Genomic DNA, 11,492 nt, shown 5'->3' on the forward strand with positions numbered 1-11,492 from the left:
TGGAGAATAAGCACTTGTGGCTTATGTGGGCTTTATTCCAGGGGTGGAGGTGGTTGCTGCTGAGATATATCTGCAGTGCCATTAATAAGGTTTTATTTCCTGACTAAACTAACCCCCACGGCTCTCACGCGGTGACCCAGACAGAAGGTTGTTGTTGCAGGTTGTTTTTTTATGATAGGGTTTGCACTTAGCTGCATCAGAATAATGAAGAAACCTTTTGGGGGGGCGTTGCTTCTGCAAGATGGCTCTTTCTTCTGGCTGCGGAACTGCAGGCCTGTTTGTGTTTGGGGCTGTGACCACCTGTTGAACCTGTCTAGGTTTAGCTCTCAGGAATGGGGGGGGAGCTTGGCTTTTGTTACTGGGGTGGTTGAAATTGGGAGTTCATTATAAGGAGGGCTTCTGAGGGTGAGATTACACAGCATGTGAATTAGCCCTACCACATTGTGTTACTGACTGTGCAAGGTGCTGTACAGGCATAGACTGGAAAATCCCCACCCTAATCTGCTTATTGTCTAGCCATAAGATAAAGAAACACACAGGGTAATGAAAAGGGAAGCAACAAGGCCGTATTAGTCAGCATGATGGATGCTCATTAACAGCAGCCTGATAGCTGGGAAGATTTGTTAAAGAGTAGTGAAAGACCCTTCAAAACTTTCCAAAGATAATGAAGTAGCCATGCATGTGAATTCTGGGAATGTGGTGGTGTAGGAAGGCGGGTGCTCCGAGAATTTCGGGTGGTTACTGGAGTCTTGAGTTGCAGAGGCAGGTACGGAGAGGTGAGCGCTCCTTTCCAAAGGACAGCCCTGGCTGCTGTAACAGCGGTGAGAAGCCTGTGGAGTATAACTGGGGTGGGCAGCAGGGCAGATCTGCCCGCAGCCCGGGACTGGATGGGTCTAAGAGCTATGAGAACTGGCTGCGCCAGTGGCGTTATGGGCGGGTGCTAGGGAGAGCAAGGGCACCAGGTTGCGCTTGCTTACTTTTTTGCCTTCCGATATATCAGGTAGTGTAAAAAGGGTGTTGCTTTCCTGATGAACCTGCCTCACACATAGGTAGAAAACAGTCCTACCGCTTCTGCCACTTGGACTGTGTGAGGTGAGGTGGAGGAGTAGGAGGATGCTGCAGAGAGACAAACTGGGGAAGAGGAGGGTCTGTGTTTCTTGGAAGTGTGCAGGCAGAGAGCACACAGCCATGGGTGGGAACCTCTGACGGTATCCCTGACCTCTCTCCTATCTGTCTTGTGGGTGCCATCGGCCTGTAGGATGTGGTCTTTATGCAAGAATGGAGTCAAAAGTGGCTTGGTAGTTATAGGTCTGCTAGCCACCTGGGCTCATAGCTGGGCCAAGGTGAGCTATATGTTCCTGTTGTGGCCAGCCTTGTCCAGTGAGGTGGCTGTGGGGAAGTCTTTGCTGACAAACAGGGCAGTGTGAGAGGAGCAGACCCTTCCCACCCTTTAGATCTGTTCTGCACCTGGATCTGTGATGGTGGCTCACATTTGGTGTGCTGGCTCTCCTCTGGCACACTGGGAGGAGAAAGGCTAGCTGGTCTGGTGGGGTGAACCAGCTTGGTGAGCCCGTGCGCTTCCTGTCTTCAGCAACCGATGGCATCTTTCCGAGCCATTGCATTGCCTGAGTAGCACAGCTGAGGTCTCTTGATGGGTTGTCACCCAACAAGCCGTACATGGGTTCTGGCAAGGACTGTGACTGCACCTGCGTTTCTGAAGGAGGCCAGGAAATGTGGGTTGCCTGTTGATGGTGTATGGGTTGAATCTGGGCTGCCAGAGCAACTTCTTCCTTGTGCAGGCTACCCTACAATCCTTCCCTAGGGCTCTGACACTTCTGCTGGTTCAAAAAGACTTGAATGTAACGCAAACACAACTCCTGGACAGTGCTTCCCCTGTCAGATCCCCTGTCACAGAAGTCTTTTTCCCAACGTAGAAATGCTTTGCTCATGCAGTGCTCCAAAAGGTACTTCTGACCTTCATTTCCTCTCCAGGGGCCTTGCCTCCGGGCAGGCAGTCGATTTACCTTCTCTGCTGGTTCCTGGGTCTCTCGATCTCGGATTCAAAGTCAGCCTCAGCTCGTTTCAGGGAGGAGGTGAGCTTGCAGCTGTGAGAAGTCCCACCGGGGAGGCCAGGCCCTGGAGCAAAGCAAGGCTGGTGCTTCCCTCTTTCCGCAGTTCTGAGGACAGTGCCCACCAAACGCAGGTGGAGCAGGGAGCCGCTGTCCCCGGCCGGGCCAGCTGCCCGCGGTGACTGAAGGCAGGGCACCCTCTGGTGGCATGAGAGGAATTTGTCCGCACGTCTGCCAGAGCCGTCCCTTTCTCAGCCAAACACAAACTAGTCATTTCCAGCTTTTTTTTTTTTTTTTTTTTTTTTTTTTTAATGTTCTGTGGCTTTAAGCCCCTCTGCGGCTTTCCCTACCTGCCTGATGTTCTTGTTTGTCCCCAGATGCTGCAATGACCTCTTGCAGAGTGGCTTAAGCTGACAGACTTGGCCAGCTCTAGGTTGTTCTTGGAGCATGGTGAGATCTCTTAGTCCGGGAAGGAGCATTACAGAGGTGCAGAGGGAACTGCCCAAGGACAGGCTGTGCTAGGGCCTGAGATGTGACAGCGCCACTCCCATCACAGTTGTCCTAGGTCAGATCAGAGGTCTGTCTAGCCTAGAAACCTCTTTCTGCCAGCAGATGCCTGGGGAAGGACAAAGGCTGTGACTGGCAGCAGGAGATCAGCTAGACGGTCTGCCAGCCTCCAGCATGCAGGCAGGAACGTCTTGAATTTGATGTTGTGCCTCTGTTTTGAATAACCTTCTGTGGATTTCATCCTTTCTGATTTTGACTCGTCGCCATTTGAACCCGTGAAGACTCCTAGTGTTCACTACACCTTGTGGAGGGGCAGCTGGGCTTTTGCCCCTGGGCTGGGAGGTGGGAACATGTGTCTGAGGTTGCGTGGGCATCTTCGTCTTCGTGCTGGGGCTTGTGGCTCAGAGCACATGCCAGAAAGGATTGGTGGTATGTCACTGCTGTTTCTCTTTTCCAGGTCTGTTGGAGGGACCAGATGTGCCCAGATTGTGGGTCTGCTGATCTTTGAGCACTGAGAAGCAGTGGCACACAGCTGAGAACCAGGTGTCAAGGTGGGCCTTAAGGAGCAAGCCTCGTGAGCTGTCTGTATGAGATGGGGCAGTTTGGCTCTCCCAGATCCCCTGAGACCCCAACTGTCTGAGGGCTATTGGACACTTGTGCTTGACTGTTCCCTAAGAAGGCAGTGCCAAAAATCAGGTAGAGGAAAGTGGAGGCCTACTGTGTTGTGAAAATCACGGCAGTCCAAGCTCCTTCTCACCCAAATTCTCTTGGTTTTTAGCTGGGTCTTGCTTCTGTTTTGAGGGTCTTGTGTAACCTAGGTGGTGAGGATTGAGGTGTTTCTTCCTTCAGCTGGCAGGTTACACAGCTGCTGGTTTCTCCAAGCAGACCAGTTTCACGCACTTCCCTTTCATTTTGCTGTTGGCTTCCCGTGAGACAGTCCATCATCTTTCCTCTTCTCTTACTGGCATCTTGGATTCCTGGAGCAGTGCCGTCCCCTGTTTTCTTTGGACTGGAGCCACAGCAGCGCCTAGAAAACTCATCTGGCTGGTTTCTGTTGCTTTTGTCATGAAACCAAACGCAGGTACCTCCTGGCCTGTGAATGTGTGTGCCAGCACAGCTTATGTGCCTGGGCTGGAGAAGGGGCTGCAGGGTTGTGAGAGGCAGGCTGTGAGCTAGGGGTTGTGGCAGGCTTTGAAACAGGCACCCCCTGGACTAAAATTCATCTTGTCCAGTGTTTAGGTCTGACTGCTCTCAGCGCTCTAGGAGAGGCCAGCACAGGACCCATTTTCTGTTTTGCTCCTGTGCCTTCCATGTGAGCAGGGAAAAGCAGTGGGGCCACTGAAAGTGCATTTTTGCAAATGTGTGTTTTGCCACCAGGGAACTCCCATCCTTCACACCAGTCCAAGGGTGAGGAAATAGTGGCCAACACGGCAAAAAAGTCCCTCAGGCTCCACCACATCCCAGCTCTTGTAGTAAGGGCTGGACTCTGGTGCTTGCTGTGCCTTTTAAAAAAAGTATTAGCCTTTTGGTGCTTGGATGAGTTTTGCCCCTTCATTGCAGACTTATTAGGAAAGGGGGAATATTGAGGCTGGGAATATTGAGGCTGTTTAATGAGAGAAAACATAGTGTGTGGGTGGGAATCTGGTGGCAGCAACGCAGTTTTCCTCTTGGGCAGCCTTGCTGATAGAATAGCAGGGCTTGAGAGGGTCTGCCTGGTCACTGCTAGTAGTCCTACAGAAGAAAGTGGCACTTCTGCTTGCATCTGTTACTTTACTTCTAGAAAGAGTGTTGGCACATGCGTTAGGTTTAGTTTTGTCCTAATTTGAGTTTGTAATCACCAATGATATCACTCTTGCTGTTTAATTACAAGGTTGAAGTGTTAACGCCCTCAGACAAGGTAATTCTGGCCTTTGCCATCCACCCTCCTCCCTTCCTGGCTCCCTTCACTGCTCATACCTGGCACTTTCACAAACACATACTCCATCCTCCCACATTTATGCTTTGCTGAGGAGACAAGTCTTCCACACTTGGAGGAAAAGATGGATAATTGGTTTAGTTCATTGAATATGTGAAACTGATAATTGAAAAATTAGTCCTGGATGAGCAACCTGAATGTTAGTGAGTTTGGAAAAATGACTGCACTCCCTTTTTTTCAGGGCAGATGTGGTACCTTGCCTGCCTTCTGCGCCCATTCTCCCTGCCCCTTACCACTGCTGAGAGACTGAGGAAGCCCTGGCTCACCTGGAGCCTGTGAGATGTCAGCCAAGGAGCAGTTCTTCCCTTTGTGGCCACCTCCATGGCATCTTGGCAGAGATGAATTTGCAGACTAATAGTCTCGGCTCCGGGCTCCAGCAGAGACTGAAGGGCTCATCTTTGCAACTTCTCTCAGTTTGCGCAATCCTCTCCATTTTTGTTTAGACGCCCTTTTTTTGTGGTACCCTACACCTGACACAAATCCCAAAGGAACTGAGGGTTGGGGAGCGTAAGGCACTAGAGTTCAGACCAGTCACTTCTCATCAGATCTAGTCTCTCTTGTCCTGCTTTAGAGCCATTTCATCCAAGGACCTATGCCAGCAGTACCTAAAGTCCGTACCTCAAAAAAGCAGCAGTAGCCCGATATTTAAAACAGCTCTTACCTCTAGAGCCTCAGACCAGTGGGTATTAACTGTGCGACTGTGACCAGAGTGGCTCCTTCCCCTCCTTGGAGGTCTGGAGATGATGAGTGAGGGCCACGCTTGGCTGTAGCTATGGCCAAGAGGCAATCCTGTTCAAAGCCAGGGTGCTCTCCTGGGGAAGACAATGCAGAACCGTAAGGCCCTCTGCTTCCTGCTGTGGCACATTGTGCCACAGCTTAGTCTTGTGGGAGTTTTTATTGCAATTCATTGTGCTCTGAAAAGGGTCTAGTGGAGACCTAGGCTTGTTTTTGACTGCCTGTCTTGCTTCTTGCTTGGAGTCCTTGCAGGTTGTCTTGGGAGGTAGGTTCCCTGCAGGTTTCATTATGCTGAGCACTGACATGCAGTCACGGGATAGGGGAAATGGGGCCATAGGTAAAGGTCAAAGCTTGTGTTAGTATAGAAAGCATGATCTTCAGGGGAAGGTGGAGGGAACTCAAAGGTTGCTTAATTTAAGGAAGAGAGTGGTTTAGAGGTTATAGCAATCTCGAAACATATGTGAGGTCAGCTGTGGAAAAGTAATGTGTTGTGTTCCCACTCGCTGAAGACAAGCTGTATTCATCATAGATCATAGCAAGGAACATCAGCATCTGGGATCAGAAAAATGTTTACAAGGGTGAGGACAGCAAACCAGTGGACTAGGTTACTTGGGAAAGAAATTAATGGCCTTTCCTGGAGGTTCTTCAAAAGCAGCATCAAAAAGGTGTAACTTCCATCCATGCCCTCAGCTGATCTGCCAGAGGAAAGGATGTCCTCAGCAAAAGGTTCTGTGGTATACAGAGAGGAGAGTGGAAGCACACCTCCAGAGACCTGCCTGGCAAGTCACCTCATCTTAGGCCTAGAATCTTTCCCGTGACGGATCCACAAAGATTGTGTGCAGTGTCCGTTGGAAACTGAGTCACACAGTGCCAGGGAAGAGAAAGAAGTTCCTCAAAATCCAGACAGTTACCAGGAGAATAATTTTACACCAGGAAAACAAGGACACAGCTCTAGCACTTCTCAGTCCAACGTGGCTTCCTTCTGACCCTGGCTGGAGTTAGCAGTCCAGAACCATTATTCTAGCCTGGGGAGACAAGCCAGTTCTGCAAAGTTATCCTTTCTCTGGTCACAACCAGCTCTGGCTGCACTGGGCAGTAGCATTACATCAAATAAGATTGCCTCAAGCTAGAAACAGAAGCTTGTAGCAGTCCTAAATACAGACCTGTCATGTATGTCCCTGTTTGCAACTAGAAACTGCAGCCACTCCAGGTAGATGGCAAGAGGTCCCTGGGACGTTGGTTTTGTCCTTAGGAGTGCTGGGTTAGGCAGAATTGCTAAGGGGAGCCAGAAGCTCTGCTTGTGCTCTGTGACATACGCAGTGAGCTCCGTCTTGCTGAGAAGCAAACCAGCAGAACCAAACAGCCGCCTCAGAGACAGAGATCTCATGCACAGAACACTCCCTCCCGGTGAGCTCCCTGCTCTGGCTGCAGAGCCTGATTCTCACTCCAGCATGCAGGGGTCTTAAAAGCTGTGAATTAATGCTGGTGCCATGCGAAGTGTCTGGTCTTTCTCCTGAGCAGCATAAAGGATCTTTAGCATGAATGAGAATTGGCTCCAATGCCTCAGCTGTGAAATGAGTTCCACTTTTAGCTGAAATAGGTTGCGTTTTGACTGAAGCATTTTTGCTGTCCAGATTCTCACTAGAAACTTGTATCGAGGGAATGTATGTTTTCAGTGATCATCAGAATAGCTTCTTAGCCTGGAGGAATCCTGCTTTTGCAACAGAGCTGCAACACAACTGCATCACAGCACTAAAACCCTGGATGAGGATGAGCGTCCTGGAAAGGTGTCTGACCTGTGAGGGTGCTTCAAAGCAGCAAGGCTTCTGCAACTGTAAGCCTGGCGCAGGTCAGGGGAAATGTTTCCAAAGTTAGGATGAGTTTGGGGGCATGCATATTGGAAGATCTCCATATGCTAGTGTGCATCTGCGGGCAAATAATCCACAGGCAAAAAAGAGCCAGGGCTCTTCTAGAGTGGGAGGACTTGCTTCATCATTTATTTACATGCTCCAACACTTTCACAAGGCTTACATAGTTCATATAATTGCCAGAACAAGCATAGCACAGGACTCTTCTAAGCTGTTGATGAAATCTTCAAGGGGCTCGGTGTCTACTTGTGATTTTCCACTTCTTTGAGTTTACTTTGAGATGTGAACATAAAATCTGGCACTCCAGGCACCATGTGGATTTGTGATCATCTTGGGAGCACTGCTTCTCCATAAAACAATGTCTTGATCACATACAAGCACAGATGTTGTTTGTTTGTCTGTGACAGGTGTAGTATCAATTTGCTTGTTGAGCCATCCAAGTTATGCTTTAATTGAAATTCTTTAAAGTTACAAATAGTTCATCTGGTTCAGCAAACACTGCAGTAAATTCTTTGGAAGAGAGACTGAATTATACAAATAAGAGACTTATGTGTGGAGGGGAAATGGGCAGCATTCTTTTTATGGCATATTGCAGTGGTTACCAAGCCTTATGGTTTTGTCAGCAGTCTCGGAAAGTTGTATATATTTTTTTTTTCTTAAAATTGCAACTGCTGGAAGGAAAGTACTGCATAAGAATCTCCATTCTCTCATTTTAAAAAAGTAAGTTTCTAACCCTCGTGTTTGCTTAGGAAAACCTGAAAACATGAACTGAATGTTCCAGATAGAATGTTGAAATCAAACCCAAACGCAATGGTTTATAGCTTTAAAACCCAGACAGCAAAAAACCCCAGCTTTAGATTGGTTTAGAGATTATGCCGTTTGGAAACATATCAATACGTGACTTTTGGGACCTGACCACTGGCATGAGGGGACATGTGATTTCAGAATCAGAGTTTAGTTTCTTTTTGGTTAGGCAATACTGATTTTTATAAAAAGTAAGTGTTTCTGTAAAAATAAATATTTTTTAATATTTCTTTTGTGAGAACTCTTCTTTTTTGAAACTTCCTGTAGCATTGCTTGAGTCTCATTTTGTCTCTTGTTTTGTTTCTCAACTAATTTTGTTTTGTTCTGAGTTGAGAATTTAATCCTGAATCTCTTTTGGTTCATGCTTCTTCCCCTCTTGACTTCAATATTTCTGTCTGGAGATTTCCATTTGGCTAGGTTTTGATGTTGACATCGGATTCGGTGTTTTCTTCCTTTCTTCATTTTGGCTTCTCCATCCTGCTGTTTGCTTTCGAGCTTTGTTTTGAGCTGGTGCTGGAAAATTCCACCTTGCTGGTGGGTGATGTTCCCCCTGGGTATTGCCTTTTATCGTCTGGGGGTGTGATGTTTCCAAGTGGCTCAGTGCAGCCACTCAAAGTCACATTTGAGCTCATCTTCTCGTGACTGGGTAAGTTGTTGGCTTGTTTTGTTTTTCCAGGGGAGATGACTGAATTTTTGGTGAAAGACATGCACAATGCAGGAATTAATGGAGAGGGAATTTCAGTTCTCTAAGCAGAACTGGCCCTGAGGGTCTACAGTAGCAATCTTTGTGTCTATATTGCTGGTGAAACCGTTGGGTGGTGTGAGAGAAGCTGGAGAATGAAAAACAGAGATCCTTCTCTCTCCTATCCACCACTTGTGTGACATGGGGATGATGACTGTGTATCTTCATCCATGCTGCAGCCTTCAGACCAGGTTGTTCTTGCACTCCACTTCTGCAGCTAACAGGCAAATTCAAGCTCAGATGCTGCCTTGGCCCAAACCGTGGTGCTTTCTGAAAGTAGGAATACGGAGGTCTAAACACACCGGCTGTGGGCCCAAGATCTTGTTCTTAGGAGTTGGCTGGGTTGGGCACAGCCCCATCCACAGCAGTTAGCCTGAGCTTAGTCCTTCCAGCATGAATATTTAGAGCTCAAGCTAGCAATCAGCAATGAGAACAGAAAGCCTGTTGTATCCCAGGCCTTAATCCTGCCCTTTGTCTTGCAGAGCAGAAAGCAGTTCCCCTTTCTGACCTGACTGACTGACTGACTGCAGGCTTTATGTCGTGAACTGTATTCCCTATTTTCAGAATGAAAATAAAGCTTATGGAAAGCCTTGGTTATTGGAGTCCCAGGGAAGAGCAGTGGGATGAGTATGACCTACATGGGAAGCTCACGGCAGGAGTACGTGTTGGAGAAGTCCTGGTCCAGGGAAGGTGAGGAGCCAGCGTGTAGCACTGTCCAAGGCAGACAGCCCATCTGGAGAGGATATGAAGAGGTACGTGTGACAGCTGTGGGTGCATGAATGAAAGAAAGGCACGATGGTGGGAAGTTAGTATATGTCTGCATGGTCCAGCTGCAGGATGAAATAGTTTCTTTGGAGCCAGTATAGCAAGCAGCTCTTTTCCAGAGACCCTCATCCTGCTTTATACCTGTCCTGGACTGTTTTGGAAAGGATATGGTTTCTCTCCTAGACTGTGGGAGGCAGTTTGCTTCCCATGTGTCTGCATTTAGGGGAGAAACCACGGCTGGGCGTTCCTGCTTCCACACAGTCCTGAGCTCTGCAACCACCCTTGCAGACTGCCATCTCCCAGCTTCTCCTGCAGTCAGGCTCCCAGCACGTAGGACCATTTCTCCCCTGGGGAAGTTTCACCTATGTGAAATGATGTTTTTAGACCTAGACCGTCCAGTGTTTAGGATGAGACAAAGTAGTTTCCCTGGTGTGATTTTTCTTTTCCAGGTGTCTTTAGTTACTTTTCTAAGGTTAGAAATCCACAGAATGAGTTCTGAAGCTTTGAGCATCATATATATGAGATGGAAATGCCTTGACCATAGCCAGGTTTGCTATTTGTCAGAGTCCTTGTCTTCAGAGCTTAAGTGTTTGTATCTGTCGTCCTGTAGTTTATGCTTTAGTAGACCCGTGGCTGTCCAGGCCTTCGAAGCGAAATGGATAATTAGCAGTCAAACTCTTACATTCCATCCAATTCAGGCCTTTCCCAATGTTATTAACCTCAGATGACCCTGTATATGCTGGGTGCAAGGCAAGGGCTGATCCATGCATTAAGCAATGTATACGACAGGCTGCCAGAAGGTAGGGGCAGGGGCAGCTTTACTCCCATTTTAAACCCACAAAGAGAGGTGCCTCCAAGGTTTAGCTGCCACAGACTGGACAAGACCCTGAGTAACCTGATCAGGCTGGATCTGCCTTGAGCAGGGAGCTGGACTTGATGACCTTCAGAAATCTCTTCCAGCCAATATTGCTCTATGATAAAGGCAGCAGCGTTATATTGCAGGGACTTGCTTGAGACCACGTAGGAAATCTGTAACAGACCCAGTCCATCTGGTAACAGACCCTGCATCCTGCCACCACGTAAGGCTGTGGCACATGCTAAGAGAGGCTGAGCTATTCCAGCTGAAATAAATGCAAGAGTGGCATAGCTGGGAAGAGAGGGAAGTGGGGAGAGGCATTCCTTTGAGCCACCCATCATAGCACAGACTGACTTATCTGTGTTTGGTAGCCTTTGGTAAGTGGTGTGTACACATATTTCAGAGGAAGCTACTGAATGGCATATAGTGATTAGAAGCACTCACAGAAGTGGAGGGAGATTTAGAAAGTTAGAGATAGCATGGCCAAGTCTATGAAGATACTGTGGCACTGCTTGTCTCCAGAGCAACTCTTTACCTGCTTCTCAAAACACTAATTTCTGAATGGCTACTTAAAATTCCGAAGTGAGGACTTTGCAGAAAGCATGACCTTAGAATAAGGCTGGTGGGACTCAGCATGCTTGCTGGAGCAAGATGCAGTAGCAGAACGAGGGAAAAATCCTAATTTTTATTTTTCTTTAGAGGCTTTCTCAGCCTTTTCTCAGACTCCAAAGTGTGTTGGAGTTTGACCATCAGAGCCCAAATCTGTGAACTGTGGTAGATCTGAGAGAAGTGGTTTCTGACAGATCTGATGACTTCAGTGCTTATTTCTCCTTCCTTCTGCTTGCCCAGCTGGGGCGTTGTTGCAAGGTGCCTGTGCTGTTTCTTGGCAGTTCTTGGTATTTATCAGTAACGCCTTTGCCTGGTTTGCTGGAGTTTGTTTGGGAGCAGCCTGCTGGAATACTCTTATCTGAGAAATGTTTCCTGTGGGATATTTGTTCTCTGTGAGGAGTTTAATTTTTCCTTTTCTTTTAAAACAGGGTTTGCTGTGTAAGAGCTTGCAGAGAACCTGCATTTCGGCCATATTCTGTAATACTTGCTTGAAATTGGCTGGTCCTGTAAATATTCTTGCCAATAAACTTGAGAGTATCAATAGAGTGAGCGAAGCTCAGTT

General features: G+C 47.9%; 1 long non-coding RNA gene across 5 annotated transcripts in view; it reads left to right on the forward strand.

Annotated features, from left to right (window-relative positions):
• LOC308072268 overlaps positions 1–11,492 on the forward strand; it is a 33,968-nt gene that overhangs the window by 5,614 nt on the left and 16,862 nt on the right. For 3 of the 5 annotated variants that reach the window (XR_013931609.1, XR_013931610.1, XR_013931612.1), the window contains exons 2-3: positions 3,034–3,127; positions 9,265–9,452. This is a non-coding gene — a long non-coding RNA (uncharacterized lncRNA). Of the gene's footprint in view, positions 1–3,033; positions 3,128–9,182; positions 9,453–11,492 lie in introns of all 5 variants that reach the window. The other 2 variants (XR_013931608.1, XR_013931611.1) reach the window with 2 other exon arrangements.

The sequence above is a fragment of the Falco punctatus genome, assembly GCF_963210335.1.
Source record: "Falco punctatus genome assembly, chromosome: 12".
Classification (NCBI taxonomy): Eukaryota; Metazoa; Chordata; class Aves; order Falconiformes; family Falconidae; genus Falco; species Falco punctatus.